The sequence below is a fragment of the Cyanistes caeruleus genome, chromosome 16, assembly GCF_971803275.1.
Source record: "Cyanistes caeruleus chromosome 16, bCyaCae1.hap1.1, whole genome shotgun sequence".
NCBI classification, from domain to species: domain Eukaryota; kingdom Metazoa; phylum Chordata; class Aves; order Passeriformes; family Paridae; genus Cyanistes; species Cyanistes caeruleus.
Window position 1 is genome coordinate 14,179,319 of NC_141716.1, and position 18,743 is coordinate 14,198,061.

At 42.3% G+C, this 18,743-nt stretch overlaps 2 protein-coding genes across 3 annotated transcripts in view; one reads left to right on the plus strand and one right to left on the minus strand.

The window, feature by feature from the left end:
- LOC147650241 (uncharacterized) overlaps positions 1 to 18,743 on the plus strand; it is a 293,456-nt gene that overhangs the window by 25,513 nt on the left and 249,200 nt on the right. The gene's annotated exons all lie outside the window — the stretch shown is intronic.
- LOC111943906 (uncharacterized) overlaps positions 1,507 to 18,743 on the minus strand; it is a 261,321-nt gene continuing 244,084 nt past the window's right edge. The window contains exons 22-23 of the mRNA XM_086853479.1: positions 2,568 to 2,700; positions 1,507 to 1,626 (exon numbers count right to left, since the gene is read on the minus strand). The gene's annotated coding sequence lies outside the window, so the exon portion shown is untranslated. The remainder of the gene's footprint in view (positions 1,627 to 2,567; positions 2,701 to 18,743) is intronic.

An 18,743-nucleotide genomic window follows, 5' to 3' on the forward strand; every position in this document is an offset into this window, starting at 1 on the left:
CTGCCAAACCCTTCCCACATACATCCCTCAGCCCCCACAGGTCTAGCAGAGCGAGTTCCAACAGCAGTGAGGAACCCAACTCTCATTTCCAAAGGACACATTTGGGCCACTGACCCCTTGCTCCACAGGCTGTGCATCAGCAGGAGGGCTACTGCTGCTCCCCTGAGCTGCTGGAGCTTCTTTCAGAAGTTGACCTATTTTGCTGCTCAGACTTGGAGACACTGAACGTAAAGGACTCTGGGGGGAACACTCTCCTAAAAGTTCTGATTCTTCTTCCTTCAGGTTCCACCTGCACATTGGATGGGAGAAAGGTCACAGAAACCTGTCAGCAAACATGGAGCAAAAGAACCTCTGGACATCAATGCAAGATCTCTGCTCTGAGAGCCTGAATTGCACCAGACAACACTGGGGGCAAAAAGCTCTCGCTGGGGGCTGCGCAAGAGAGGCCAGGGTGTGTCCAGGGACACGGGGCCAGGGAGGGAGACAGTGCAGTGAAGGCACCTTTGAGAAAGCCATGGGCTGCCGCAAGAGACAGAACAAACAAAAGGCTGTGCCTGCAGCAGGGACAGGGAGAGGCAAGGAAACAAGCAGGGCACTGCAAAGCACTGCCTGGGCAAACGTGCTGTGCTCCAGAGGAGCCTGAGGCTCCGTGGAGGCACAGAAAGCCCATTTTACGTGCTCAAAAGTTCTCCTGGGCTCAGTGGTTCATTCAGGCATCATCTGCTGATGCAAGCGGTTGCTGAGGTTCCAGCCTGCTCTGTGAGACAAGTAACAGCTGCTCCTCTTGTGCTCCAACAGCCTGCTGGGGATTCAGAGGGGAGATGATTGCCTTATTTCAAACACCACAAGAGCTGTCCCTCAGAAATCTCCATCTTGGCAAGCATCCTCGAGGCACCAGCAGTGCAGCTGCTGCTGCTCACATCTCTTGGTACAAAACTCTGCTGGGTTTAGTCCATCGCCCTGCTCACCTGCTCCATTCCTTCCCACACCAAATCCAAATCCCCACGTGTTGCCATGATCTTGTGTGAGCACAGGAGAAGCAGCTCCCCATGCCCAGCATTTGGCCTGCAGCTGATCTGAACAGCAAACTCCAGAGCTGTAGCAGTCATTCTGGGCATGCCAGGAAACAATCTGCCAGTCAATGGTCTCTGGCTGGGGCCAGGCAGACAGACAAGGCTGCCTGCCGCAGCTTGGGCTGCTTTGGCCAAGCAGGCCTGGACTCACAGGGATATAGAGTCCCACTTCTTTATGGGAAATATCACTGGAATCCTTCAGGGACATTGGAGTGGACTGAAGGTCAGTGCCTGTGCCTACCTGGAGATGAGACTGGCCCATGCAGTTGTCAGGAGATTTTCTCTGCAGGATTACAAAGTTTTTCTTCAGAGTCCCCTTGGCCATTTCACTCTTCCTCAGTGCAGCACTCAGGAGTTGAGCATTCTCTGTCCCTTTGATTTCTTCTCTTCCTCTCTTCTTCAAGGCAGCAGCAGTCCCGTGGTCCAACTCTTCTTGCATGTCTTCCCTCTCCACTTCCAATTCCTGGGTTATCTTCTTCCCTCTTTGGATGTCAGGTGCACCCATGTCCTTTTCCAGGTCTCTCAGCTGCTGGTGGTACAATTCCCGTTCATGCTTCCAAAACAGGGAGAAGAAGACTCACTCATTGCCTCCCTTGGTTTGCTTCTCATACCAGATCTGGACTCCTGCTGCAGGGGCAGGCACGTGCTGCCCCCCTCTCTCTCTGCCTCTCGGGCTGCTGCAGACCTTGGCTGGGCCCCCCTTGACGCTGCCTCTTTCCCAGCTCGCTCAGCCCATCCCAGCTTCCTTTCTGCCCGTCCCTGACCTCTGGCAGCTCCACTCCCGTGTTCCTTTGGGCACGAGCTGCCAGAACTGCAGCCAGGATTTCAAGTCAATGCTAAGCAGGATTTAGGCAGTGCCATGAGGATGTGCTCTCCATCAGGAAGGAGGAGCAAACACCCTCAGCATTTCATTCCAAGGCCTTGGGGCAACAGGAGTGGTTTTCCAACACTCCTGTGTAGACTTTCCATGGCAGCATCCCCGAGAGCCCCACTGCCCTCTCTTGCAGCACCAATGGCCAGATCAGTCATTCCCTGCTGCCACTCAGGACGAGTTCTCCCCTTGCAGGCACACGTCCTGATCTTCATCAGCACCTGGCTTTCCTCTCTTCTCTCCCCACTGCCTGCTCTCACACGGCCAAGGCCAAACACCTTTCAATTAACAGCAACCTAGGTCTTCTCATCCCTCCTGCCAGCTCCAGATATTTAGAAATCTGAACATGGATTTGGACACCAGAAATTGCCCAAACCATGCAATGTCAATGGAGACAGTGTGGACATGGAGAACTAAAGCTTCCAGGGCACAGAACTCCAGCATGGAGGAAAATCAGCAGCCTCAGTGCTAACTGGCTTTGACATGGCTACAACATCATTTCCTCCTTGTTCAGAAGAATGCAATTAGGAAAGTTAAACTGGAAAAAGGTGCTCCTTAGAACTGGTAACACAAGGTGCAAACATAGCTAGGAAATGGCCCTTTGTGGCAGCTGCCATTCTCACCAGCACATCCTTCCTTTCCTTCTCCTGGCTCTCCAGTTTCCTCTGCAGTGATGCCACCTCTGACGAACAGTCACAGCCTCTTCCTTCAAGGCAGTTTCTAGAGAGGTCTTCTGCTGTTCTGCCCTCCATATTGCTGCAGGAGGTGTTACAAATACACTAGAAAAAGATATATAAGAAAAGGTTTTTATTAATTATAGCAAGCCAGCAATAAGCAAAGTCGGCGCCGGGCGGCAGGGAGGAGGAGGAGAAACCTCTTCCCCACGGAGCTGCCGCGCTTCCCGCTTCCCTGTTTGTCCTTTTATTCGTTTCGGCCTCCTGGTGATGTGGCTTTCTTCCGGCGTTTCTGAGCATGCGTCTCTGGTCATTAGATGATCCTTTTCTACCCTCTTGTGGTCGTAGAAGGGAGGCTTCAAGTCTTCCTCACTCCTGTTCCATTGACCTTTTCTCACTGTTCTCTCTCCAAGTTTATCTTGTCCTAGTGTTCCAGGAATTTCTGCTAGGCTGTTATTAATTATGCCAACTTCAGCGAGTTAGTGGCCTTCAAACCCCTTTCTCAACTTTATATCTAAAGTACAATTTCGCAAAGCATTCTATCATATCTATATATTTAGGCGAACAAAAGAGTTTCTATCTATCACAAACCCCCCTTTTTCTATTTTTTTTACTTTTGTTCGCTGAATCTTTGTAGTTCTTTTCTACTTAATTCTAAATAATCTTCTGTTTCTTCTCCCTTTAAAGCTTCATATTTGGCATGTATTAACATAAGGTGTGCTGCTTCTAATCTGTTTTTTACGATATTAATAATTTTATTGAGAATGCAAGGGCCTAAAGTAAGTATTAAAATTAGTAAAATCAAGGGCCCCATTATGGTGGATAATAAAGTAGTTAACCAGGGGGAATAATTAAACCAAGATTCATACCAGTTTTGGTGCATTTCTTGTTCTTTTTTTCTCTTTTCCAGTCCTTCCTGTAATTTAGCCATGGTCTCTCTTACTATTCCACTTTTATTTACATATACACAACATTCTTCTTTAAGGGCAGCACAAAGGCCTCCTTGTCGTAAAAATAATAGATTTAATCCCCTTCTATTTTGTAAGGCCACTTCAGCCAGTGAGTCTAGGGAGTCTGTGAGATCTTTTATAGATTTATCAATCCTTCTTAAATCTTCATCTACTGAAATTCTAAGCTCTTTGAGCCCCTGGTGCTGATTTACTAAGGATGCTACACCTGTTCCCAATCCAGCCCCTCCTATGCCTAGCAATACAGCTACTGTTAGTGCTGTGAGGGGTTCTCGCTTCACTAAATGATGTTCTGGGTTTTGATATTGTGTATACACATATTCTTCAGAATGATAAATAATCCTGGGAACTATTATAACCTGTATGCAGAATTCATAGGTTTCATTAAAGGTTGTTATAGAAACACATGGAGTTACTCCTAAAGTGTTACAAACCCATTTAGTATTAGGTGCTGGAATCAGCCACTGAGCTGGCTTGCGAGGGTCATTAATCTGTATTTTTGTTTGGCATAAGTAGTTCTTATCTAGGGGCACATTTCCCACACATTTCCCTTTTCCAGTGACTTGAGATAAGGTTATTCCTGGAGTATTTTCCCTTCCCGATTTCCATAAGCAAGCAGCAGGATTGGTACCATTCACTCTCTTTGGTTCTGCTATGGAACCTATGGCTTCATAAAAAGGTGGGTTAATGTTATAACATAACCAACATTCTCTAGTTAAATTTGGATGTGTATCATTTAATACTCTAAAGGTAGCTTGCAGAATTTTCCAAAGAGCTTCATTTCCATACTCTTGGGGTGTCTCTACCGTGGTTAATACTTGGGTGTTATTTTCTAATTTTTCTGAATGGTTATTCTGATCCCTTACTTTAGGGTCTTCTACTCTCCACACCACTGGATTTGGTCCAACAGATCCCGAGTCATGGGGAACCACCTCTTTCTTTATGAGTATATGCACCCCCCGATCCCTTCCGGGTTCCCATACTCTGAGACCCCAGGTTCTTCCCAATAACCACCCAGGATCTTGGGATTCTGTAATATTCTGTATATAGTGAAATTTACAAGTTCCAATATATGTTATCTCCCCTGAGGGGCCTATCCAGGGCTTTACACATCCGTGTGGACCCCGTTCGACCTTTAGATACTTATCTGGGTTCTGTACTTGCCATCCCATGGAAATTGTTTCACAGCCCCAATATTTACAGTAAAATTCTCCGGGATAATTACAATATCCTCTGCCTGGGTTAGAAGCTGGGCACATGTATAATACCTTATGACCAGGTGGGAAATAATTAATACCCTTCCACTTAATGAGAGAGTCTAGTGTAACTTGAAAGCTAGGGGCTCCAGAGGTAATTTGTGATTGAATAATAACCTGGTCTTCCCATCGAATTAAGGACCAGTTAAAGGGTTCATGTATCTTACTTGAACAAAGGTTAAATGTGCTAATTAAAATTATAAATGTTACTGACCTTTTTAATGAGCATTGGTTTCCCTTGCTATAATAGAGGCTTTTCCTTTGTAAAATACTAATTTGGGCTTCCCATAAATTATTTTGCTGGGCTGTCTTATTCCCATTCTTGTGGCATTTCCAGGACCATGACCTTTTGGTCCCATGTATATTGGAGTGTTTCCCTCCACAGTTTATTACTCCTCTGCCTCTCCCGTCGTCGACCCGGTTGCCTCGGGCCACGGGGTGTACCATCTTCTCGGCAGCAAGAGTATTCTTCAGGAGGGAGATTACTCCTTTTTTTATTCTTTCTTTGTATATATTTTTCCCAATTTCTATGTTTTACTAAAGGGGTATCACACCTCAATTCCTGAAGCCTCCGTCTGCACAACCCAGCTACTATATCTACTACAAAAGGTGCAGATTCGTTTGGATGGTAACAATAATACAAGGAATTGACTCCTTTTGAGTAAGTGGCCCACCACTTTTCTGATCCTTTTTCAAATTCCCCTGCCTGTGTTTTGGTTCTTAAGGCCCAATCAGTGAGTCTTCTCTGGGCAATGTAGCAAAATCTACACACCCCTCTCGGTGGGTAGCCTCTATGACAGTGGGTCCACCAATGTTCTTCACATACTATACATTTAAAACAAACAAAAGGGTAACAATTCTGGCATACAGCACAACCTATTTTAACATTTCTATTATATATTTCCTCACTACTAGATGGGGGTATCTTATATTCTGTATAAAAGCCTTTATGGAGTTTACTATTCATAAGTCTCTATGCAGATTAATAATTTTCAGATATCATTTTTTTTTCCAGGATATTTTAAGTCTCAGGTCCCCAGCCGGGCTAATCACTTTCTAGTTATTAGTTTGTTTTTGGTGGCTCCACAGGTCCCTTAATTCGACTTGCATGTGTCCATCCTTTCTCTGCAGTTCGGATTGCAGAATCAGTTGTTAGTAAGACTTGATACGGTCCTTCCCACTTCGGTGTTAGGGGATTCTCTTTCCAACTTCTTATCAACACCCAATCTCCGGGTTGTACCTGATGTAATATAAAATCCAATGGTGGTCTTTGAGCTAGCATTCCTTTTTCCCATAATGCCTTCTTATACTTCATTAATTTTATTAAGTACTTATTGATATATTGGTCACTCACATTTGGATGTGTTTGAACTTCTTCTGTATTATAAGGCATCCCATATAACATCTCAAAAGGGGAAATTCCCAAATCTGCCCTTGGCTGAGTTCGAATATTTAGAAGGGCTAGTGGAACACATTTGACCCATGATAGTTTTGTTTCCATCACCAGTTTAGTAAGTTGTTTATTTCCCCATTCATTCTTTCTACTCTCCCAGAACTTTGAGGGTGCCAAGGGGTGTGTTGTTCCCACTTTATTCCTAATGCCTCCGACACCTCTTGAGTTATTTTTGATGTAAAATGGGGACCTTTGTCAGAATCTATTGTCTCTGGTACCCCATACCTGGGAATTATTTCTTCCAATAACACCTTTACAACTGTTCGTGAAGTTTCCCTAGATGTAGGGAAAGCTTCTACAAAATGGGTGAGATGATCCACTAGGACCAGGAGATATTTAAGTCTCCCTACCTTTGGTAGTTCTGTAAAGTCAATTTGAATATTTGCAAAAGGTCTTTTTGCCAAGGGTCTCCCTCCATAAGGTAATTTTCTAAGATTTTTCCTATTTGCTTTTAAACATGGGAGGCAGCTTCTAGTAATTTGCTTAGCTAAGTCTCGAATACCTTTGCTCATATACTTTGCTGCAAAATAGTCTATTAGTCCTTGTGCTCCCCAACGTGTCCTTTGATGTATTTTTTCTAATATTCTCTGAGCTATGGCTTTTGGTAGTACTTCCCGGCCATCTGGAAGGAACCATCTCCCCTCTGAGTTTTCTACCGCCCCTGTCTCTGGGAGTTTTAATCTCTCTTCCTCAGTAAATTTACTTCTTAAACCACTATCCTTATGTTCCATAATTTCTTCATGCCCCCCTTTTTCTTTTAGGACCATTGTCCGTAATGCCGCCCGTTTTGCCTCCTGATCTGCAGCATTATTTCCCCTACTCCTCAAGTCCATTCCCTTCTGATGTCCTTTCAAATGAACCACGGCCAACCTTTTGGGCCCTCTCAGGGCCTTTAATACTGCAATTATGAGTTTTTGATGGACTAAATCTTTCCCTTGGGAATTTATTAAACCTCTTTCTTCCCACAATTTACCGAACGTATGCACCACCCCATAACTATATCTGGAATCTGCATATATTGTCCCCTCCTTCCCTTCTAATAATTCCAATGCTCTTAATACTGCATACAATTCACAGGCTTGGGCTGACCAGGATTTATCTAATGGACCTGATTCTAGGACTTGCAAATCAGGTCCTCTTACTATGGCATAGCCTGTTTTCCTCTTTCCTTTTATTACTCTGGAGGACCCATCCACAAACAACTTTTCTCCGCTTTCTAATTCCTCTTCTTCTAAATCAGGTCTAATTTTGGTCTGTTCCTCAATTGTAGTTATACAATCATGTATCAGGGATTTTCCTTCGGGTTCTCCATACAAAAATGCAGCCGGATTTTGTAAAGTGGTGGTTTCTAATATTAAGTTTGGGGCCTCAACTAAAACTCCTTCATATTTTAAAAGTCTAGCATCTGAAATCCACTTATCCGCCTTTTGTTGTAACACACCCCGAATATTATGGGGGGACATTACCTTCAAATTGCTATTAAAGGTAATTTTCCTAGCTTCCTCTACCAGCAGGGCACATCCTGCTATTACTTGCAGACAAGTTGGCCAGCCCTTACTCACGGGGTCCAAAATCTTTGATAGATACCCTATCGGCTTCTTTCTCCCTGCCCACTCTTGAGTCAGGACTCCAAAGGCAATTCCATCCTCCACATTTACAAACAAATAAAAAGGTCTTCTTAAATCTGGGAGACTCAAGACAGGAGCATGAATTAAACTCTCTTTTAGCTCCTGAAATTTTTCTGTATCTTCTAAACTCCATTTCATTAATCTCTCTTGTGTCAATTTATGATACAAAAATTTAACTTTACCACTATAATTTTCAATCCACTGTCTACAGTATCCTGTTAATCCCAAGATTTGACGTACCTGTCTTTTATTTTTTGGAATTGGTAATGATAAAATTCCTTGTACTCTCTCAGGATCTATCTTTTTTTTTCCTTCCTTCAGATAATGACCTAAATATTTTACCTCTTTTTCAACGAATTGGAGCTTTGCTTTGGATACTTTCAATCCCTTTAAACTCAAAAAATTTAATAACTTAATACTCTCTCTCCTTACGTCTTCTTCTTCTTTCCCAGCTAAAAGTAAATCATCCACATATTGTATCAAGGTCACTCCCGGGTCTATTTGATAATCCTGTAAAACCTGTTCTAATGCTTGCCCAAATAAATTAGGGGATTCCGTGAATCCCTGGGGCAATACCGTCCATCTCAGTTGTTGTCTCCTCCCCGTATCTGGATCTTCCCATTCAAAAGCGAAATAATCTCGACTAGCCTCATCCAGAGGGCAGGCCCAGAATGCATCTTTTAAATCTATAACACTGTACCACAAACTGTCAGGCCCCAACTTGCTTAGTAACGTGTACGGATTTGCAACTACGGGGAACCGTGCTACTGGACGTTTGTTAATTTCTCTTAAATCTTGTACCAAACGATAAATCCCATCTGGCTTCTTTACTGGCAGTATGGGTGTGTTAAAAGGTGACATACATGGTTCTAATAGTCCCTTGCTTAACAATCTATCAATTTCTGGTTTCAACCCTCTTCGTCCCTCAAGTGACAAGGGATATTGTTTTATTCTGACTGGAATTTCTGGGTTTTTAATAGTGACCGAGAATGGGGTTATCTTCAGTTGTCCCACACTCTCAGGTGTATACCACACTTCTGGGTTTATTTTATCTTCATCTTCTACTCTTAAAGGACATAATCTTATTTTCCACTCCCTATCAACTACATCTAAATGTATTCCCAATTCAATAATTAAATCTCATCCCAACAAATTATAATCTGCTTCTGGTACTAACAAAAAATTTCCCACCCCAATCTTTGACTCTGATTCTATTATCACATCTTTAATAACCCCCACTTCAAAGGGTTCCCCCCTTTGCTCCCACTACCGTGGCAGTTTCTTTAGATATACTACATCCTGTAGGTAAAAACTGAATGGTTGATCTCTCAGCTCCAGTATCCACCAAGAAAGTTATTTCTTGGTGCTGGCGACCCACTTTTAGCTTTATCAAGGGCTCTTTCTGGTGGTCTTGGGTCCCTAAAAAGAAGAGCCCCTGACTCCCCTAGTCTTCTTTGAACATCTTTTCATCCTTAATCCTTACCCTACATTCTCTTTTAAAATGCCCTTTCTTTCCACAATAAAAACAAGTCTTAGCGTTTTGTTGTTCTTTTGAATCTCTAATTGGTCTCTGTTGTTTCCCTTTCCATGTTTGATCCCTACTCTCTCTTACAGCAGCCGCCATCATTTTAATCTGCCTCTTCTGAGCCTCCTCTTCTCTTCTAACATACACTTTTTGTGCTTCTGTCAAAAGTTCATCCAAACTTTTATCTTGCCACCCATCCCATTTTTCTATCTTCCTCCGAATATCCTCCCAGGCTTTTGCCACAAATTGTGTTTTAAGCAATGCTTGTCCCAATTGAGTATCTGGATTCATTCCAGAATATAATTGAAAATTTTTTCTTAGTCTCTCTAACCATTCTGTAGGAGTTTCATCTTTCTTCTGCCTCTCATTAAATGCTTTATTAATATTATGACCCCTTGGGACTGCCTCCCTAATTCCCTGGATTATAATAGTTCTTAAATCCTGCATGTGCACTCTATGGGCTGGATTCTGATGATCCCAATGGGGATTTTGGAGGGGCCACTTTACATCGGCCAGTGGTCCCTGGGCATGCTGAGCATCCCAGATACGCATTCCTTCCCTTCTAGTCATGTTTCTCTCTTCTGCCGTAAATAAAATACTCAAAATGGATTGTAATTCTTCCCAAGTGCATATATTAGGTCCTAAGAATTGATCAACTCTTTCTGCAACCCCCAACGGATCTTCCAATAAATGCCCCATCTCCTTTTTAAAATCTCTGACATCCCCCGAATTAAGGGGGACAGATATAAACCCTATTCCAGCTTGGGGGCCACCCATTGGCATCTCTCTTAATGGGAATAGGTTCTCCTGTCTCCTTCTGAATCTGTTCCTGGTAACAGGCCCCACCTCTGGCAGGTCGAAATCCTCCTCCTCGAGATTCGGAGCGGGAGGAGGAGGGGCTCGTGGTGGCGGTGGTGGTGGTACAAACGGAGGTGGGGGGATTATCAAAGCATCTTCTTTTCGAGATTTCTTTTTCTTTCCCTTCCCCTCCCCCAAATTCTCTGTCAACCTAAATATAAAAGCCTCGGGATTCACTACCCAGATCTCTGCATAAGCACTTTCCTCTGGGTTAAAGGGAATCTTTTTTCTTACCCATGAATTTAACTTTTGTTTAACCCAATCTTCAGTTGATCCAAATACAGGCCAAAATACATTCCTTGAAATTTCCTTTCCTCCCCATACTTCTACACAATAATCAATCATTTTTGCCTTATCCTTATTTTCTGTTCTGGGGAAATGCTCCCAATTCTCTAATATAAAACCCAACGGACTATCTCTAGGTACCGGTGGGAGTTTAATGGATACAGGGTGCTTGCTCTTCCCCTGTCCCTATCTTCCGGAGTGCCTGCAATCACACAGCCGCTTTCGCTTCCCCTCGTTTGTGGCCCAGGCCCTCGTGGGCCAATGGGAACCGCACTACTTGAGGGTCCAAACTCACTTGGGGAATCTGGCTGCCAGTCCCCCTCTCACACACACCCCACTCGCCACACTCCGGGACCCCGACCCCGGCCGAACGGCTCTCATAATACTCACGCATCCTGCGTCTTCGACCGGACACTGTGCACAGATTTTAAGGGGTCGACCGGTCTCCCTTTTGCTTATTGCTTGGATCTTTTAAGTTCGTCGGTACAACTGAGGCAGAAAGCGGTCCTCTGGACCGCTAAATATTAAAGCGGGGGCGCCCACCGGTGGTACCGAGAATCTGTCCTGCAGATTGTATCTGAGTCACGGGCACCAAATTTGTTATAAATACACTAGAAAAAGATATATAAGAAAAGGTTTTTATTAATTATAGCAAGCCAGCAATAAGCAAAGTCGGCGCCGGGCGGCAGGGAGGAGGAGGAGAAACCTCTTCCCCACGGAGCTGCCGCGCTTCCCGCTTCCCTGTTTGTCCTTTTATTCGTTTCGGCCTCCTGGTGATGTGGCTTTCTTCCGGCGTTTCTGAGCATGCGTCTCTGGTCATTAGATGATCCTTTTCTACCCTCTTGTGGTCGTAGAAGGGAGGCTTCAAGTCTTCCTCACTCCTGTTCCATTGACCTTTTCTCACTGTTCTCTCTCCAAGTTTATCTTGTCCTAGTGTTCCAGGAATTTCTGCTAGGCTGTTATTAATTATGCCAACTTCAGCGAGTTAGTGGCCTTCAAACCCCTTTCTCAACTTTATATCTAAAGTACAATTTCGCAAAGCATTCTATCATATCTATATATTTAGGCGAACAAAAGAGTTTCTATCTATCACAAACCCCCCTTTTTCTATTTTTTTTACTTTTGTTCGCTGAATCTTTGTAGTTCTTTTCTACTTAATTCTAAATAATCTTCTGTTTCTTCTCCCTTTAAAGCTTCATATTTGGCATGTATTAACATAAGGTGTGCTGCTTCTAATCTGTTTTTTACGATATTAATAATTTTATTGAGAATGCAAGGGCCTAAAGTAAGTATTAAAATTAGTAAAATCAAGGGCCCCATTATGGTGGATAATAAAGTAGTTAACCAGGGGGAATAATTAAACCAAGATTCATACCAGTTTTGGTGCATTTCTTGTTCTTTTTTTCTCTTTTCCAGTCCTTCCTGTAATTTAGCCATGGTCTCTCTTACTATTCCACTTTTATTTACATATACACAACATTCTTCTTTAAGGGCAGCACAAAGGCCTCCTTGTCGTAAAAATAATAGATTTAATCCCCTTCTATTTTGTAAGGCCACTTCAGCCAGTGAGTCTAGGGAGTCTGTGAGATCTTTTATAGATTTATCAATCCTTCTTAAATCTTCATCTACTGAAATTCTAAGCTCTTTGAGCCCCTGGTGCTGATTTACTAAGGATGCTACACCTGTTCCCAATCCAGCCCCTCCTATGCCTAGCAATACAGCTACTGTTAGTGCTGTGAGGGGTTCTCGCTTCACTAAATGATGTTCTGGGTTTTGATATTGTGTATACACATATTCTTCAGAATGATAAATAATCCTGGGAACTATTATAACCTGTATGCAGAATTCATAGGTTTCATTAAAGGTTGTTATAGAAACACATGGAGTTACTCCTAAAGTGTTACAAACCCATTTAGTATTAGGTGCTGGAATCAGCCACTGAGCTGGCTTGCGAGGGTCATTAATCTGTATTTTTGTTTGGCATAAGTAGTTCTTATCTAGGGGCACATTTCCCACACATTTCCCTTTTCCAGTGACTTGAGATAAGGTTATTCCTGGAGTATTTTCCCTTCCCGATTTCCATAAGCAAGCAGCAGGATTGGTACCATTCACTCTCTTTGGTTCTGCTATGGAACCTATGGCTTCATAAAAAGGTGGGTTAATGTTATAACATAACCAACATTCTCTAGTTAAATTTGGATGTGTATCATTTAATACTCTAAAGGTAGCTTGCAGAATTTTCCAAAGAGCTTCATTTCCATACTCTTGGGGTGTCTCTACCGTGGTTAATACTTGGGTGTTATTTTCTAATTTTTCTGAATGGTTATTCTGATCCCTTACTTTAGGGTCTTCTACTCCCCACACCACTGGATTTGGTCCAACAGATCCCGAGTCATGGGGAACCACCTCTTTCTTTATGAGTATATGTACCCCCCGATCCCTTCCGGGTTCCCATACTCTGAGACCCCAGGTTCTTCCCAATAACCACCCAGGATCTTGGGATTCTGTAATATTCTGTATATAGTGAAATTTACAAGTTCCAATATATGTTATCTCCCCTGAGGGGCCTATCCAGGGCTTTACACATCCGTGTGGACCCCGTTCGACCTTTAGATACTTATCTGGGTTCTGTACTTGCCATCCCATGGAAATTGTTTCACAGCCCCAATATTTACAGTAAAATTCTCCGGGATAATTACAATATCCTCTGCCTGGGTTAGAAGCTGGGCACATGTATAATACCTTATGACCAGGTGGGAAATAATTAATACCCTTCCACTTAATGAGAGAGTCTAGTGTAACTTGAAAGCTAGGGGCTCCAGAGGTAATTTGTGATTGAATAATAACCTGGTCTTCCCATCGAATTAAGGACCAGTTAAAGGGTTCATGTATCTTACTTGAACAAAGGTTAAATGTGCTAATTAAAATTATAAATGTTACTGACCTTTTTAATGAGCATTGGTTTCCCTTGCTATAATAGAGGCTTTTCCTTTGTAAAATACTAATTTGGGCTTCCCATAAATTATTTTGCTGGGCTGTCTTATTCCCATTCTTGTGGCATTTCCAGGACCATGACCTTTTGGTCCCATGTATATTGGAGTGTTTCCCTCCACAGTTTATTACTCCTCTGCCTCTCCCGTCGTCGACCCGGTTGCCTCGGGCCACGGGGTGTACCATCTTCTCGGCAGCAAGAGTATTCTTCAGGAGGGAGATTACTCCTTTTTTTATTCTTTCTTTGTATATATTTTTCCCAATTTCTATGTTTTACTAAAGGGGTATCACACCTCAATTCCTGAAGCCTCCGTCTGCACAACCCAGCTACTATATCTACTACAAAAGGTGCAGATTCGTTTGGATGGTAACAATAATACAAGGAATTGACTCCTTTTGAGTAAGTGGCCCACCACTTTTCTGATCCTTTTTCAAATTCCCCTGCCTGTGTTTTGGTTCTTAAGGCCCAATCAGTGAGTCTTCTCTGGGCAATGTAGCAAAATCTACACACCCCTCTCGGTGGGTAGCCTCTATGACAGTGGGTCCACCAATGTTCTTCACATACTATACATTTAAAACAAACAAAAGGGTAACAATTCTGGCATACAGCACAACCTATTTTAACATTTCTATTATATATTTCCTCACTACTAGATGGGGGTATCTTATATTCTATATAAAAGCCTTTATGGAGTTTACTATTCATAAGTCTCTATGCAGATTAATAATTTTCAGATATCATTTTTTTTTCCAGGATATTTGAAGTCTCAGGTCCCCAGCCGGGCTAATCACTTTCTAGTTATTAGTTTGTTTTTGGTGGCTCCACAGGTCCCTTAATTCGACTTGCATGTGTCCATCCTTTCTCTGCGGTTCGGATTGCAGAATCAGTTGTTAGTAAGACTTGATACGGTCCTTCCCACTTCGGTGTTAGGGGATTCTCTTTCCAACTTCTTATCAACACCCAATCTCCGGGTTGTACCTGATGTAATATAAAATCCAATGGTGGTCTTTGAGCTAGCATTCCTTTTTCCCATAATGCCTTCTTATACTTCATTAATTTTATTAAGTACTTATTGATATATTGGTCACTCACATTTGGATGTGTTTGAACTTCTTCTGTATTATAAGGCATCCCATATAACATCTCAAAAGGGGAAATTCCCAAATCTGCCCTTGGCTGAGTTCGAATATTTAGAAGGGCTAGTGGAACACATTTGACCCATGATAGTTTTGTTTCCATCACCAGTTTAGTAAGTTGTTTATTTCCCCATTCATTCTTTCTACTCTCCCAGAACTTTGAGGGTGCCAAGGGGTGTGTTGTTCCCACTTTATTCCTAATGCCTCCGACACCTCTTGAGTTATTTTTGATGTAAAATGGGGACCTTTGTCAGAATCTATTGTCTCTGGTACCCCATACCTGGGAATTATTTCTTCCAATAACACCTTTACAACTGTTCGTGAAGTTTCCCTAGATGTAGGGAAAGCTTCTACAAAATGGGTGAGATGATCCACTAGGACCAGGAGATATTTAAGTCTCCCTACCTTTGGTAGTTCTGTAAAGTCAATTTGAATATTTGCAAAAGGTCTTTTTGCCAAGGGTCTCCCTCCATAAGGTAATTTTCTAAGATTTTTCCTATTTGCTTTTAAACATGGGAGGCAGCTTCTAGTAATTTGCTTAGCTAAGTCTCGAATACCTTTGCTCATATACTTTGCTGCAAAATAGTCTATTAGTCCTTGTGCTCCCCAACGTGTCCTTTGATGTATTTTTTCTAATATTCTCTGAGCTATGGCTTTTGGTAGTACTTCCCGGCCATCTGGAAGGAACCATCTCCCCTCTGAGTTTTCTACCGCCCCTGTCTCTGGGAGTTTTAATCTCTCTTCCTCAGTAAATTTACTTCTTAAACCACTATCCTTATGTTCCATAATTTCTTCATGCCCCCCTTTTTCTTTTAGGACCATTGTCCGTAATGCCGCCCGTTTTGCCTCCTGATCTGCAGCATTATTTCCCCTACTCCTCAAGTCCATTCCCTTCTGATGTCCTTTCAAATGAACCACGGCCAACCTTTTGGGCCCTCTCAGGGCCTTTAATACTGCAATTATGAGTTTTTGATGGACTAAATCTTTCCCTTGGGAATTTATTAAACCTCTTTCTTCCCACAATTTACCGAACGTATGCACCACCCCATAACTATATCTGGAATCTGCATATATTGTCCCCTCCTTCCCTTCTAATAATTCCAATGCTCTTAATACTGCATACAATTCACAGGCTTGGGCTGACCAGGATTTATCTAATGGACCTGATTCTAGGACTTGCAAATCAGGTCCTCTTACTATGGCATAGCCTGTTTTCCTCTTTCCTTTTATTACTCTGGAGGACCCATCCACAAACAACTTTTCTCCGCTTTCTAATTCCTCTTCTTCTAAATCAGGTCTAATTTTGGTCTGTTCCTCAATTGTAGTTATACAATCATGTATCAGGGATTTTCCTTCGGGTTCTCCATACAAAAATGCAGCCGGATTTTGTAAAGTGGTGGTTTCTAATATTAAGTTTGGGGCCTCAACTAAAACTCCTTCATATTTTAAAAGTCTAGCATCTGAAATCCACTTATCCGCCTTTTGTTGTAACACACCCCGAATATTATGGGGGGACATTACCTTCAAATTGCTATTAAAGGTAATTTTCCTAGCTTCCTCTACCAGCAGGGCACATCCTGCTATTACTTGCAGACAAGTTGGCCAGCCCTTACTCACGGGGTCCAAAATCTTTGATAGATACCCTATCGGCTTCTTTCTCCCTGCCCACTCTTGAGTCAGGACTCCAAAGGCAATTCCATCCTCCACATTTACAAACAAATAAAAAGGTCTTCTTAAATCTGGGAGACTCAAGACAGGAGCATGAATTAAACTCTCTTTTAGCTCCTGAAATTTTTCTGTATCTTCTAAACTCCATTTCATTAATCTCTCTTGTGTCAATTTATGATACAAAAATTTAACTTTACCACTATAATTTTCAATCCACTGTCTACAGTATCCTGTTAATCCCAAGATTTGACGTACCTGTCTTTTATTTTTTGGAATTGGTAATGATAAAATTCCTTGTACTCTCTCAGGATCTATCTTTTTTTTTCCTTCCTTCAGATAATGACCTAAATATTTTACCTCTTTTTCAACGAATTGGAGCTTTGCTTTGGATACTTTCAATCCCTTTAAACTCAGAAAATTTAATAACTTAATACTCTCTCTCCTTACGTCTTCTTCTTCTTTCCCAGCTAAAAGTAAATCATCCACATATTGTATCAAGGTCACTCCCGGGTCTATTTGATAATCCTGTAAAACCTGTTCTAATGCTTGCCCAAATAAATTAGGGGATTCCGTGAATCCCTGGGGCAATACCGTCCATCTCAGTTGTTGTCTCCTCCCCGTATCTGGATCTTCCCATTCAAAAGCGAAATAATCTCGACTAGCCTCATCCAGAGGGCAGGCCCAGAATGCATCTTTTAAATCTATAACACTGTACCACAAACTGTCAGGCCCCAACTTGCTTAGTAACGTGTACGGATTTGCAACTACGGGGAACCGTGCTACTGGACGTTTGTTAATTTCTCTTAAATCTTGTACCAAACGATAAATCCCATCTGGCTTCTTTACTGGCAGTATGGGTGTGTTAAAAGGTGACATACATGGTTCTAATAGTCCCTTGCTTAACAATCTATCAATTTCTGGTTTCAACCCTCTTCGTCCCTCAAGTGACAAGGGATATTGTTTTATTCTGACTGGAATTTCTGGGTTTTTAATAGTGACCGAGAATGGGGTTATCTTCAGTTGTCCCACACTCTCAGGTGTATACCACACTTCTGGGTTTATTTTATCTTCATCTTCTACTCTTAAAGGACATAATCTTATTTTCCACTCCCTATCAACTACATCTAAATGTATTCCCAATTCAATAATTAAATCTCATCCCAACAAATTATAATCTGCTTCTGGTACTAACAAAAAATTTCCCACCCCAATCTTTGACTCTGATTCTATTATCACATCTTTAATAACCCCCACTTCAAAGGGTTCCCCCCTTTGCTCCCACTACCGTGGCAGTTTCTTTAGATATACTACATCCTGTAGGTAAAAACTGAATGGTTGATCTCTCAGCTCCAGTATCCACCAAGAAAGTTATTTCTTGGTGCTGGCGACCCACTTTTAGCTTTATCAAGGGCTCTTTCTGGTGGTCTTGGGTCCCTAAAAAGAAGAGCCCCTGACTCCCCTAGTCTTCTTTGAACATCTTTTCATCCTTAATCCTTACCCTACATTCTCTTTTAAAATGCCCTTTCTTTCCACAATAAAAACAAGTCTTAGCGTTTTGTTGTTCTTTTGAATCTCTAATTGGTCTCTGTTGTTTCCCTTTCCATGTTTGATCCCTACTCTCTCTTACAGCAGCCGCCATCATTTTAATCTGCCTCTTCTGAGCCTCCTCTTCTCTTCTAACATACACTTTTTGTGCTTCTGTCAAAAGTTCATCCAAACTTTTATCTTGCCACCCATCCCATTTTTCTATCTTCCTCCGAATATCCTCCCAGGCTTTTGCCACAAATTGTGTTTTAAGCAATGCTTGTCCCAATTGAGTATCTGGATTCATTCCAGAATATAATTGAAAATTTTTTCTTAGTCTCTCTAACCATTCTGTAGGAGTTTCATCTTTCTTCTGCCTCTCATTAAATGCTTTATTAATATTATGACCCCTTGGGACTGCCTCCCTAATTCCCTGGATTATAATAGTTCTTAAATCCTGCATGTGCACTCTATGGGCTGGATTCTGATGATCCCAATGGGGATTTTGGAGGGGCCACTTTACATCGGCCAGTGGTCCCTGGGCATGCTGAGCATCCCAGATACGCATTCCTTCCCTTCTAGTCATGTTTCTCTCTTCTGCCGTAAATAAAATACTCAAAATGGATTGTAATTCTTCCCAAGTGCATATATTAGGTCCTAAGAATTGATCAACTCTTTCTGCAACCCCCAACGGATCTTCCAATAAATGCCCCATCTCCTTTTTAAAATCTCTGACATCCCCCGAATTAAGGGGGACAGATATAAACCCTATTCCAGCTTGGGGGCCACCCATTGGCATCTCTCTTAATGGGAATAGGTTCTCCTGTCTCCT